At 38.6% G+C, this 13,235-nt stretch overlaps 1 long non-coding RNA gene and 1 other non-coding gene across 8 annotated transcripts; both read right to left on the bottom strand.

Moving 5' to 3' along the window:
* Positions 1-5,439: 5,439 nt before the first annotated feature.
* Positions 5,440-10,833, bottom strand: LOC107775649 (uncharacterized). 7 transcript variants are annotated; one of them, XR_012696826.1, is made up of 6 exons: positions 10,402-10,803; positions 10,083-10,115; positions 9,051-9,184; positions 8,612-8,752; positions 6,434-7,453; positions 5,440-5,614 (listed from the first exon to the last, which is right to left on the bottom strand). It is a non-coding gene; the product is annotated as an uncharacterized LOC107775649 (long non-coding RNA). The 7 variants fall into 7 exon arrangements; XR_012696828.1 differs by lacking the exon at positions 5,440-5,614 and having other exon boundaries at positions 5,698-6,511; positions 7,376-7,453; positions 10,402-10,812; XR_012696827.1 differs by lacking the exon at positions 5,440-5,614 and adding an exon at positions 5,698-6,354 and having other exon boundaries at positions 10,402-10,804.
* Positions 10,834-11,089: 256 nt separating this feature from the next.
* Positions 11,090-11,162, bottom strand: TRNAK-CUU (transfer RNA lysine (anticodon CUU)). The gene has a single exon. It is a non-coding gene; the product is annotated as a tRNA-Lys (tRNA).
* Positions 11,163-13,235: the final 2,073 nt, after the last annotated feature.

Raw genomic sequence — 13,235 nt, 5'->3', positions numbered from 1 at the left:
ATAGGATATCCTTTAAAAAATAAAGATGAGACGAGCCTCGACAAACAAAAAATGCACAAGTTGCGGGGCCCTCTAAATGTATATATTAAAATACTTAGAACTCGGGACAGGCCGTTTAGCGAATTTTACGGCCTTCCCCAAAATAACAATACGCTAGTTGCTTTAGGCGCGCCTTTAATAATTTATTTCCCTTAATTCGGGTGCACATTTGTGTGACCCAAATCCAAATCTCAATGGAATCGAAATGTGTCTCTAATCACGGGTACATTGATTGTGACGTGGTCTGAGATGCACTTCCATGACGTTTCAAATCTTTTTTTTAAATAAGGGATGAGACGAGCCTCGCCAAATAAAACGCACAGATTGCGGGGCCCTCACAAAATGAACGTGTCAATTACTTAGAACTCGGGATAGGCCGCTTAGCGAACTCCATGGCCTTACCCAAAATAATAATACGCTAATCGCTTTAGGCGCGCATTTTAATAAATCTTACCTTCTTAAACTCGGGTGCACATTTATGTGACCCAAATCCAAATCTCAACAGAGTCAAAGTGTGTCGACGACCACGGGTACATTGATTGTAACGCGGTTCGAGATACATTTTCACAACGTTGCAATTCTTGATAAAAATAACAGTAAATGATAAAAGCCGTTAAAAGTTAAATTTCGCACATAGGTTCAACATGTATTAAATCAGATAATCAAGCCAAATATGACAGTTGAGCGACCGCGCTAGAACCACGGAACTCGGGAATGCCTAACACCTTCTCCCGGGTTAACAGAATTCCTTATCCGGATTTCTGGTACGCAGACTGTAATATGGAGTCATTCTTTTCCTTGATTCGGGATTAAAATTGGTGACTTGGGACACCCTAAATCTCCCAAGTGGCGACTCTGAAATAAATAAACAAATCCCGTTTCGATTGTCCTTTAATTGGAAAAAACTCTCTTGTCCCCTCGCGGGGGCGGAAAAAAGAGGTGTGACAATATGTACATAAACGATCTTTTTACAAAAGCCAGATCGGCCGAATACAAAATACAAAGGCCTAAGGGATACTTTTACTTCGAGTTCAAGAGATCATTCTCACTCGACTAGAAAGACTAAGGGCTACCCTATTTTCGAGTTCGAGCAAGTCCTCACTCGACCATAAAGCTTAAAGGCTACCTTAAATCGAGTTCAAGCAAATCCGCCTCGATTCAAGACCAAATTATTACTCTAAATCTCGGACTTTCAAATACAACATCGTAATTTTGTGACAACATCATAATTTTATACTAAGGCGTCCTGACCTTTGTATAAATTAAAAAGACAACAGACTCAAAAGACATTAAAGGGAAAAGTTTTATATATTCATCAAAAACTTTTTACAAGGGCCATGGGACCTGATCAAGAATTCTTTACAAAGGCTGATCGGCCTCAACATAAAAGCAAAAATTACAAAGCCTAAGCAACATGATCCTTACCGAAGGAAGCATCTTCACCCTCGGAGTCCTCCCCACTGGATTCTCTCAATTTTTCAAAGTCTTCCTCAGGAAAAGCCGGTTTTCTAGCCTTTGTTTCTTCTGCTTTGGCAATCTCGATTTCAGCGGATATATTGAAACCCTGAGCACGGGTTCCCTCAAAGGCTTCCCTTCGATCTTGCCACTTCGCGTGGTCCTCCATGCCCCTAGACTAGGTTCTCCCGAGCAGAAACTGTTGAACCCAACTGGACTGGAGATCCTCGGCTTTCTTGGCCTGCATCAAGATTTCCTCTTTCATACCTCGGAGCTGGTTCTCAACCGAGGCCAGTTGGGCCCGAGCAGTCTCCTTTTCTGTGGCCAGGTGGTCCATTTTCTCTTTCCATCCTTCGGCCTCAGTTTTTAGTGCATTTGGTTCTTCACGGAGTTGCCTGATCACATCAATCTTCTGTTGGACCTGGGGGTTCGAACCATTATCTACCACGCCTGAATCGCCGTCACTAACTTCAAATATTCTTCTTACCTGCTCAATCAGTTCGGCGTGTTCTTTATGAGACATTTCTAGCTCAGCACAGAGCCCTTTAGCTTCCCCTTCTCTTTGCTCACTAAGAAGCTTGACGGCATTTTTTCCTTAGTAAGCCCTCGGATCTCGGCCTCATACCAGCTCCGTTCCCCTTTGAATTGGAGGAAAGCCTCGTGATGAAGCACCGAAGCCTACAAACATAGAAAAAAAGTTATATAAAGGGAGAAAAGTCTAAGTATGAAAATTGACAGGGAAATCTGGGATTACCCGGTTTAGAGTTTGTTGGGTTTCATTGAAAAGACAAGGTGTTTCCACCTCATCCATCTTGGCTTGGTCTTCTTCGCTGACCAAACATCGGAAGTGGCTTGCCACCCCTATGGGGGCAGAGAGAACCTGAGCATCCTCTGGGACCGAGATGACAATTGATCGTTTATGCCTGGGATCGACGCTGGGGGTCGGGAACTGATCATTCAGTTTAAAGCTTGAGGGGGCTTCATTCGAGCTCTTCCTCGGTACTTCCAAGTCACCCATGCCGGTGACATCTTCCACTCCAACAAAGCAACCACGGAAAGGGTCTTCTGCCCCAGGGACCCCTTCACCGTGGCAAGTCTCCATCGCCTGGGCATCCTGGATCATCGAATCAGAGAAAGAAGGCAATGAAGGGGAGTCTCCGATCCCTATCGCCTTAGGTAAATATTTTGGGGCATCGCCTTCATCTCGGAGAGCCTCGGATATGGTTGATACATTAGCATCCCGCCTCTTCGATAGCCTTCTCACCTCGAGGGGAAGCGACTTCAGCTCTTTCTGGCTCGGGGACTTCGGTTGAGGCTTCCCCCTCGGGCTCATCAGGTCGAGGCAGATCAGCATTAGCTCCCACCAGCTCGGAGATTTTTTGAGTATCAACGCCAGTTCGCACACGGGCCACCAGCCTGGAGTCTTTTTCTTCCTCTTCTCCTTTAAGCTCATCCCTAAGCCGAAGAACTGACTCCAAAGTTAGAGGGATGATGTTCCCCTTAGGCTTATAGGACTTCCTCGCTAGTCTTTTCTTTTCCGGGGCTGGAGGGCTCGGAGCCCATTTTCTTTTCTTCTCCTTGGACTGCTTCGGGGCAGATAGAGAGGGAAGTGCCTCTTCCTCAACTGATGGGGGCCTCATTGCTACGTCTTTCTCGTGGCCTACAAGTGAAAAAAGATGAGTAAGCTCGATACAAGGCTCGAATGGTAACCATTCTAAGAAAGAAAATTACCAAGATTACGGGCCTCCCATTGACCATTTGATAACTCCGTCCAAGCACGCTCAGAGTTTAACTTCTACGACACCGAGCCCTCGACCCATTGCCTGAGATAGGGGATTACTTTTGGCATATGGGCCACAGCTGCAACCCAAAAAAAACATAGATGAGGAAAGAAGATGAGGAGTAAAACGGCAAAGTTAAATATTCAAGGCAAAGCAATACTTATGATTCATGTTCCATTTTTCAGGAAACGGCATATCTTCAGTAGGGATTAGGTCTGAAGTTCTTATTCGGACAAATTGACCCATCCAACCTCAGTCTCGGGTCTTGTCTATGCATGAGAACAGGGGTTAGGTAGCTCGGCGGTAAAGTTTGATCAGTCATCCTCGATAAAGCCCGGGACTATAGAGATGTATAAGGTGATCGAGGGTGAAAGGATACCCATCAATCTTGCTTACAAAAAATCGGAGGAGGATCACGATCCTCCAGAATGATGGATGGATCTTGCCAAGGGTCACATCGTACCTCTTGCAAAAGGTGACGATGATAGGATCTAAAGAACCCAATATGAAAGGATAATTGTGAACACTTAGAAACCCTTCCACATGGGTAGTGATTGATTCCTCAGGTGAGGGCACCATCACTTGCTTGTCAACCCAGTTGGAGTCTTCTTTAACTTGGTCGAGAAGATCATCGGTATTTGTGCATATGTACCTCGACATCGGTTCGTATCAACCTGGTACCGAAGGTGTATTCTCTACCTTAAAATCAGCAGCAGTGGGGCACTTTGCCAGAACGAAGTCCTCTATGGGAGGTTCTGCCACGGCTCCATCGCAGGCCGGCCGGGACGAAGAAGCAATTTCCTCGGAACAGTTTTGGAAGTTTTAGCCATTGATGAACAAGGGAAGAAAGAACGGAAGATGATACGTGATTCGCTTAGAGTTTAAGGAACGTGGATGCAGAGATTGAGAAGTAGATGGATTTGTTGAAGGAAAGCAAAAGTAATAAAGACTTCTAGTGTAAGAGTTTGAATGGGGAAGGGCTAAGGTTCATATAGGAAGACGACGACGGTTTAGAACCGGTAGTGATCAACAACAACTGAAAGACATTTAATTCCTCGGTATCATAACCGACGGGACGTTTGAGTATCGACTTGCTGCATACGTCATGATGCTTACGTCATGATATATCGAGGTGAAGATCAAGGGCTCAAATCATTTCTTGTCATTACTATCCAAAAAAGGAGGGGACTATCTGTATACGGTCAAAATCAGGCTTGCCCTTTTTTATGATTAATCGAGACCAGCGTGTGATAGGCCGAGGTTCGACCCCATGTCGTACCGGACTGTGGCATGGAGTTAGATTGACAAGCTCGTGACTTAAGGACCGATCGAAATCGAGATCAGCCAAGGCCGAGATCGAGCAAGATAAAGTTCGAGCGAGATCGAGGAAGGCTTACCGAGCCAAATAACGGAAAGCCAAAATATTTGCAATTGGGCGAGGATCACGGCGAAAATCTCAGCACGTATCAAGAAGAGGCCGGTTAATTAGCTAATCATGGGATTTCTTACTGTATTTAGAATTGTACCAAAAGTAGGAGTCCCCCACTATATAAAGGGGGTCTGATCATTTGTAAAGACATCATATTCATGTTACAAAAAGCAATACACCATCTTCTTAAGCTCTAAATACTTTGCTATTCTGTTCATATATTTCAGTAAAATACTTGTTTGATTCGAGGGTGACCCAGCTCGAGGATCAAAGCTAGACATCTCATTTGGTTTGCTTTATTTTTATTGAATTTCAATATCTATTTACGTTTTCTCTCAATTTGTGCCAAGTAAAATCTTATGTATTTAAAACCACAGTATAAATTCAATTGTTATCCGTTTTAAGGTAAACTTTATTCTCGAGTGAAATGACTTAAAATAAAACGAAATGCATATTAAAGATTTGTACATCCAACTCTAACTAGCTAATGGTTTGGGTGCAATAATTGTTGCTGAAAAGTGCATTATTTTACATTATCTTCACTTAATGGTAAACACGATTATACTATAATGTCATTAACGAGTAAGATAAGAAAGACTACTCAAACATTTAATTTATAAGAAATACTAGATAGCCCGTGCCCGTGCTGTGCACGGGCTATGCGTTACATCAGTGTACGAAAGTGGCCCGACACTGACAAAGTCATACTTATTCTAATAGTATAGTAGGATTATCCAAAAAAAAAAGGAATCAATACCATCAAGCTGACTAAATATTGATACAAAAACAGTTAGATTATTCATGTTTGTGGTGGTTCAACTAATACAAATATTGATGCTACAATTAAAAGAAAAAAAAAATAAATTTTAACAACTGCAGTTGACAGCACATGCTTTCATCTTGGTATCCACTGAATGAAAAGAAAATCAAGCATTAGAATCAAAACATATCGTACCAAGTCTAGCTAAATCTTAGATTATCAACGATGGAAAATTTTCAATAGTTAACCTAGTTGAAACACCCATATTGCTACAATATTGCTACATTCAAGCAAGAAAAAAGCCAAATGCCGTGAAAATTTTATACAGGACATGTAAAGAGCTGAAATATAACAGAATGTTGTTGCTCATCTCACCCCTAAAAGTTAGAAACTATTTACTAAGTGCAGCAAGAATAGTGGCAGCAAGAATAGCATTGGCAATTCACTGCAAAAATTTAATCTTGAATGATATCTACTTGTACTCCCACAAACATCATCAACCTTAATTGGTAGTTGTGTTGTCAAAGCCACAAGATGAGAGCTGGAAATTTTCGTTGCGCTTTTCAGCCAAAAAAAAAAATCGTTGTGCTTTTTCCTTCTCCGCCCCAGCAAAGTTAAGTGTTAGTTGAGAAATAACATAGTAGGAAAAATTATATTTATATGGTACATGGACCATATGCAAGTTACCTAAGCAATAATATAGTAGGAAAAAATCATTCCAGACAGAGCTAGTGGCAATAATCAGCATGAACTTCATCATGTAATATGCTATAATTTCTTTTTCTTTTTTAAGAAAGAAACATGCTAATACTTCTTCCTCCCATTATCCAATATCACTCATCGCCCGCATGAAGTGCACCATCTTAGAACATGCTATTAGCCCTTTTCACCTATACGATTCAACGTTATACCATAATCAAATATTCAATGGCATTTGAACCTACCAGAAAAACGGAAAAGGAACTTTACCAATAACAGTGGCCGTCAAATGAACTTGTGTTGAGGATAGTGGCTGAACTTCCAATAAAAAGCAGTCCACGGTAAAAACTATACAACAACAACAACAACAAACCCAGTATAATCCCAATAGTGGGGTCAACGGTAAAACTATAATACTGGATTAATATCACGATATAGTGTAGCTTAGCAATGGTACCTTCAACATGTAATTTACAACCTGAGGCTTTTCTACTTAATGAATCTTGACTTTCTGAAAGCTAGTAATCTCTTCAACCATTGTTTAATTGTGAATTTTTCTGTTAGATGCTTGAAGAGAACAGTGAGTATTGGTTTTAATAAATGTTAGCAGCTTATGTAGAGAGACGTTATGAAATAAGTGACATATTGACTCTTATTACTTTCTTTTAGCATGTCCTTCTTTCAAATGGTCTCTCCAGTTTATGGCTTGTACAGAAAGCCATTGAGGCTTGAATTTGTACAGCAAAGGGGACCCATTCCTAAGTCTGTGATTGCAGGATAAATAGATACCATCTTCGGAAGAAGCTACGATCTAGTGAAGAAAACTCTGAAGCAACTCAGATATGTTTTTTCTCCTTTTCCTTTTTCATCTACTGATAATATTCCCCTAGATTGACATAGTTTTTCACTTTCTTGTATAGGGTATTACATTCCACCATAAATTGTTGCTCTTCTTGACCACAAGGAACATTCAACAGGATGCTAGTACCATTAAGGGAGTCGCCATAATTAAACTGTGCTCTCTTATGTTTGCTAAAGCTACTTCTTTTGTTTTGCCACATTGGCTTCCTAGATAGTGCACTCATTCATGTGAGAGTATTTTTTTCAAAATAACTATGAGATATTCCAGTTAAATTCTAAATATCACCAAAAACATGTATTGTATGCAGTATGCAAAAGAATGTACATCGATGGTTGTTATACAGTGCTTACTTGTTTGGCAAAAGAAACTTCAAGTTATCCCAATTCCATGGTCACCTTCTCAAAAGTTTCAAACTCAACCCTCCCAACCTGGTATAAAATATGAAGCGGCAAAATAAGTAGATCACATCGAGTCAAAGTAAAGAGAGGGATGACTATGAAATACCTAGAGATTGAACATGCAATACTTAATTGTAGAGTAAAATCCTATCCAACTTGAACAAACATAAAATATCTTAATTAACGTCCACCAAAGCAGTACTATTTTGCTATCTTATCTGCCAAAGAACATAGATCACTACTATGTAAAATAATTCACCTATAATTACCCTGTGTACTTTATTATAATCCATAAAAGCCATATCTTGAACCTGGTGAGCTAAACAAAGAAATCAAGCATGACACATCTATAACAACGTTTAACCCCCCTGATGCTTTCCTTTGCAACAGAGAGGGCTATGCCAATAGAACACATAAAGATTGAAGTTCTCACCTCTACTCAATTCCTCCATCTGAGAGGTACACCCAACTCTATTTATTTTATTTCATTCATGTTCTACAATATTTTATCTAAATTACTTTTCTCGTTTAAGGAAAAATAAGTGAAAATTGATCAAGTATAAAATTTTAGAGTTTTGTTGAGTAAGTAAAGAGGAGCACAATTACAACCTCTTTTTTATTTACCATTTTTAGCATATACCCGTTTAAGTTTCACATTTATGTCATAGACTACTGAGGCGCTTCATGCACCTGCGTGAACATGCATGGCATAGGTAAGCCTACTTCCTATGAATCGTTCATCATGCAAAATAATCTGCTTAAAATTGACGCTAATCCATGTGTTCTCTGTCAAATATCCTCTTTCTCCATCAACATTCGACTTTAGCTGCAACTAAAAGGTTTCTAGACAATACATAAAACTTCCTCACACGCGTTCAAAGCTCAATGAAAGTTTGGATGCCTTTTTCCTTTTAACATTTTGAACTCCTAATATGAAGAAATAGAAAACCCAATTCTCATTGTTTGATGTCTATCTTGTCAAAACATCAAATTTTCAAATAAAAAACTGCATACCCCCAAGTAAAAATGCTTCAACAACCGCTGTAATTTTTTCCAAAGCTTACCAGTAAATGATCTACTCTCAAGTTGGCTCATAATCACATCATAAAGCATCAAAGTTGCCTTTATTGGACTCCTTAAATATCACAAGACTAATAGAGAATCTACATAACTTTAATAAGAACTTACTTGTCAAAAGCTAAGCTCTACAGAGCCATCCATTAACTTTTGGAGGTGGTTGATTTTGATATCACTTTGTATTCTTTGATGGCCAAATTTTCAGAAACAGTAAATTGTTCGCCGGCCAGTTCGATCAGCCAATTAAACAAACTGCACATAGAATTAGATAGTAAACCAAATGCTTAAAAGAAAGAGCAAAAAGTGTCATATAAAAACTAAAAGTATGGACCTAATTTAGAAGAATTACATGCCCACTTCACAGCCATAATCAACCTATTTTTATGCCAAAATTAATTATTTTTCTTCTTTTAATATAACAGGTATTTTACTGTTTGTTTTTCAGCTCAATGACAACGAAAGCAATATGTACCAGAAAGGACTCATATGTTAAATGCAAATTTAATTTTTCCTTGAAGACAACTTGAAAATTAGTAATTAGTGTGCAAACCTTTTGGACCATTTACTTGAAAGCATTATCCTTCTTTGAAGTTCTAGAACTTAACACTTCTAAAAGGGCAGGCCGGTGCACAAGGCTAGACGAAAAAAGAAAATCATCATTGGGAGGTTTGACATGTAACTCTCCTGTAACCATAATATATACAGTAAATTATCTAAAGATGCTACTTATTTGTTATAGCCAAGTTATAAAAGCAATAAATAAGAGGTAGTATTAATTTGCAACCAAAAGTAAAATCTTAAAACCATCACAGTACAAGATTCCATATTCTCTCAAAATATTATGATAACAAATTGACAACAGTCCACCAAAGAATCACTTTCGGCTATCATCATGTATATAAATTGTGGCTTGTTAACTGCATGGAGTTGTTGAGTAACCTAAGACTTTTAGAGAAAATGAGGAGGTATATATTTGTAACAGTATAATGTGTGACTCTAATTCTCATACGAATTTTTAGCATGGGAGATGTAATGTCTAGGCTTTTTTCAGTGAATAAAATGCCATTTGGAATAGTTCTAGTATATATGAAGAAAAACTCAGTGGAAGTTACAAGAGTAAAAAGTGGTGAGAATCTCAATAGGAAAAATATAAAGCCAATATAAGCAATCTTCCTTCACACAATTATCACAACTAAAGTTGGACATAAGTAATAGAAGCTCACCACTTATGTTTATCCGATTTTTACCTGTTAATCTCCAATGTATTTGATTTCAAGAAAAAGGGACAGAGTAACATTAGTTGATGCAACTCAAAGACTGATCAAGAAAAGAAGGAAAAACTAATAGGGGAGACATATACTACAACCATCCGAAAAATTGTTGAATACGTGAAAAATCAAACAAAACAACCAGCATTAAAATGGTATAGATACTGAACCAAGCTACAATCTGCAACAAAACAACAAATGAAAAAACCAAAAACTAAAAATCAAAAAGAGATTATATTTCCAGAATAATATACAACCAAGCTAACACATGCAGCACAAAGAGCAACTTGTTGAAAATAAGGGAAAATCATAACCTGAAATTTTTATGTGAAACAGGATTTGAACACCTGCAGCGCAAAAAATTTATTTAAATTAAATGCGGTATAAATTCACTGACTCCCTGCTAATTAGTAGGGAGGAAACAGAAAGTTCACAAGAAAATTTCAAAAGAAACCAAAAAAGAAGAGGACTAAGCAGAGAAGCAGAAGATTGAAAACAAAACCTGAGCGGAAACAGAAGTACAGAAAAGAAGAAAACTCAGAAGAAGAAAGAACGGCAGCGAGAGAAAGCAAATAATAGACGCATGCATGTAGGAAAGAACATCAGAACTATCGAAAAACAGAGATCAGTTACCAGAATTTCCTCTGATCTTCAGTAATGTGTTGAATCCTATGAAATATGTACATGGATCTTTAATTCTCTTAAAGAAAGGATAATCAGCAGGGTCAATTTGGACTCCAATTCGAAAATTTGAAAGAAAACCCTATGGAGGCACGAAAAAGAGCAAACCAGCAACGACATCAACGATACAGTATAATCCCGCAAATATGGGGTGGGGAGGATAATATATAGGCAGAATTTAATTCTATCCCGAAGAATAGAGTGACCGTTTCCAGGAGAGCCTCGACTCAAAAAAACAACAGGAGCCGATATATTAGTACCATAAAAATACATAATAAAATAAGATATGAAATACATAAACCAATTCAAGAAATTGGGTTTGTTGCTCCGGAAGAAGGAACATATGGATTTATCCATCAAACAACTTTTATTTACGGAGATACCCTTCGTCGTACCAGGGCACTTCCACTTATTATTATATAGTTAAATAACCCTAATATTTAAATTTTTATATTAAATCTTAAAAAGAAACATTATACAAAGAAGAGAGCAGAAAGGCCCAAGGCAATCAAGGTTTGGGCTCAGAAGAATGTTGTTGACATGACTAATAGAAGCCTAAAAATATAGATGGGCCTGAACTGCAGTTCGATATTGTTCAGAAAAAGAAAGAATTCCCTTTAAAAACCAGTAAGGCAAAATACGCCCACCGTGGGGCTCGAACCCACGACCACAAGGTTAAGAGCCTTGCGCTCTACCAACTGAGCTAGACGGGCTTTGTCTTCTGTTCAGTCTGCTTATCCATTTTGTTCCTATCTACACTACTTAGGCTCAAAACTTAGGCTCAAACAAGCCAAAATAATTCTTAGGTATTAGAAACAGATTTTATGAATAGACAGTTACATGTTTGGATAAAATTATTGAAATTGATAATAAGTTGTAAGTGTATTTTAGAAATATGCTACAGTCAAACCTCTCTATAACAACCTCGTTTGTTCCGATATTTTTTGGCTGCTATAGTGAAATGATGTTATAGAAAATATATATTAGAACAGAACATAAAAATAGGTTTCAAGAAAAATGTGACTTTTATAGTGAATGGTTGTTATATAAGGATGTTGTTATAGGCGGGTCTAAATGTATTAAGTACTTTTTTACAATTACTAATATATATACATAAAATTATTAAGCACAAATTGGAAAACGACAAAACGACAAATATTAGGGTGTTCATTGGTCGGTTTGGTACAGTTTTGACAGACTTCAGTTCAATATTTTCGATTTTCGACTTTGAAAAAGGTATACTAATAGCATATTAAAATAAATTATATATGGTTCAATTTTGTACTTTTTAATTTTAGTTTGTGCAGTTCGATAGCTTTGGTATTACTCTTTTGAAGTTGTATTCTATCAACCAAATGTATAATAGACAATTAAAACTTGTCATCATGATTCATGAAACTAATTTTTAGAGTCAAGCAAAAATAAAGGTGTCACGATCCCAAATACCCGATCGTGATGGTGCCTATCATATTACTAGGCAACCCAACCCAAACCATTAACTACAACGAATTCCTTTTATAAAACCATTTTCTAACACATGTTTAAATACCAATTTCCATAATAAGTGTTTAAAAATAACAAAATATAAGCGGAAGTCAAATAAACATGAACTACACAGCCCCAAATATCTGGTATCACGAGTCTAGAGCCTCTACTACATAACTGACTGTCTGATACAACAAAAGTCTAGAATACGCGGAAAAGAACAAGATAAGAAGGAGAAAACAGGGCTGCGGACGCCATGCGGCTGCCTTGAAATCTCCGGCAACCTCTGAATCAGCTGAGGACCCTCACTCTACCACTGGGGCACCTGGATCTGCACACAAGGTGCAGGAAGTAACGTGAGTACACCAACTCAGTAAGTAACTAAAGTAAATAAGGTCTGAAAGCAGTGACGAGCAGTTAAAAATCATATAACTAAATAAACAACAGGATAACAGATCAAATTCCACAGTTTAAAAACCAGTTTTTGTCGAAAACTCATCAATTCCAGTTTAAATGCTTGAAATCATATACTTAGCAATTTCTTACAACAGATGTTTATTTCAAAAGAAAAGTGAAATCAGTGAAAATAACATAACTGGGCCCCTCGGGCAATGTCTCACTCAGAATATGGCCCCTCGGGCAGCCTCTCTCACTCGTGACTCAACTTTCGTCACTCAATACTCACTCTCAGCACTCAGGCTCATTATTATCTCATAGTAATAAAAATCATAGTAACCACTACGGCGTGTAGCCCGATACATAATTTATAGTCGACTATGCTCACTAGGGGTGTACCGATGATAAGTTAGAATTTTAACATGTTTTATTCCCCTACTTGCATATGCTTTGATCATATATTGTTACAAAATAGTCCTAAAAGGCTCACAAATTGTGCTTGATCGCAAGTTCGATCGACAAAGTGACGAAATGTCAAAGATCGACTCAAAAAGGAGTGAAACATGCTCAAGTATCAAAGACCAAGAAATTTAAGAAAAGAAGGCCTAGTGCGGACCGCGCAAAGTGCAATCCGGCCGCACTAGGTGGTTCAGAGAATTGGTGAATCATGCTAGAAGAAGCGCGGCTGCGGTACACATTTCGCGGTCCGCGGTGAAGGCTCCGCGACCGCACTACTCTTTTGTGCGGTCCGCAGTCATGAGGTTCAGAGAGATGAAGTTTGCAAAGCCAGTGCCATGCGGTCCGCGGTCGTGGTTGCGCGGGCCGTGCCATCTCCCTCCGCGACCGTGGTCCGTTCTACGCGGTCTGCGGAGTCCAAGTTCAGAAAAGTAGGAGTGAGCCCAGTG

The sequence above is a fragment of the Nicotiana tabacum genome, chromosome 11, assembly GCF_000715075.1.
Source record: "Nicotiana tabacum cultivar K326 chromosome 11, ASM71507v2, whole genome shotgun sequence".
Taxonomy (NCBI): Eukaryota; Viridiplantae; Streptophyta; class Magnoliopsida; order Solanales; family Solanaceae; genus Nicotiana; species Nicotiana tabacum.
The sequence above is the reverse complement of the archived record's forward strand: the minus strand, read 5'-3'. Positions and strand labels throughout refer to the sequence as shown.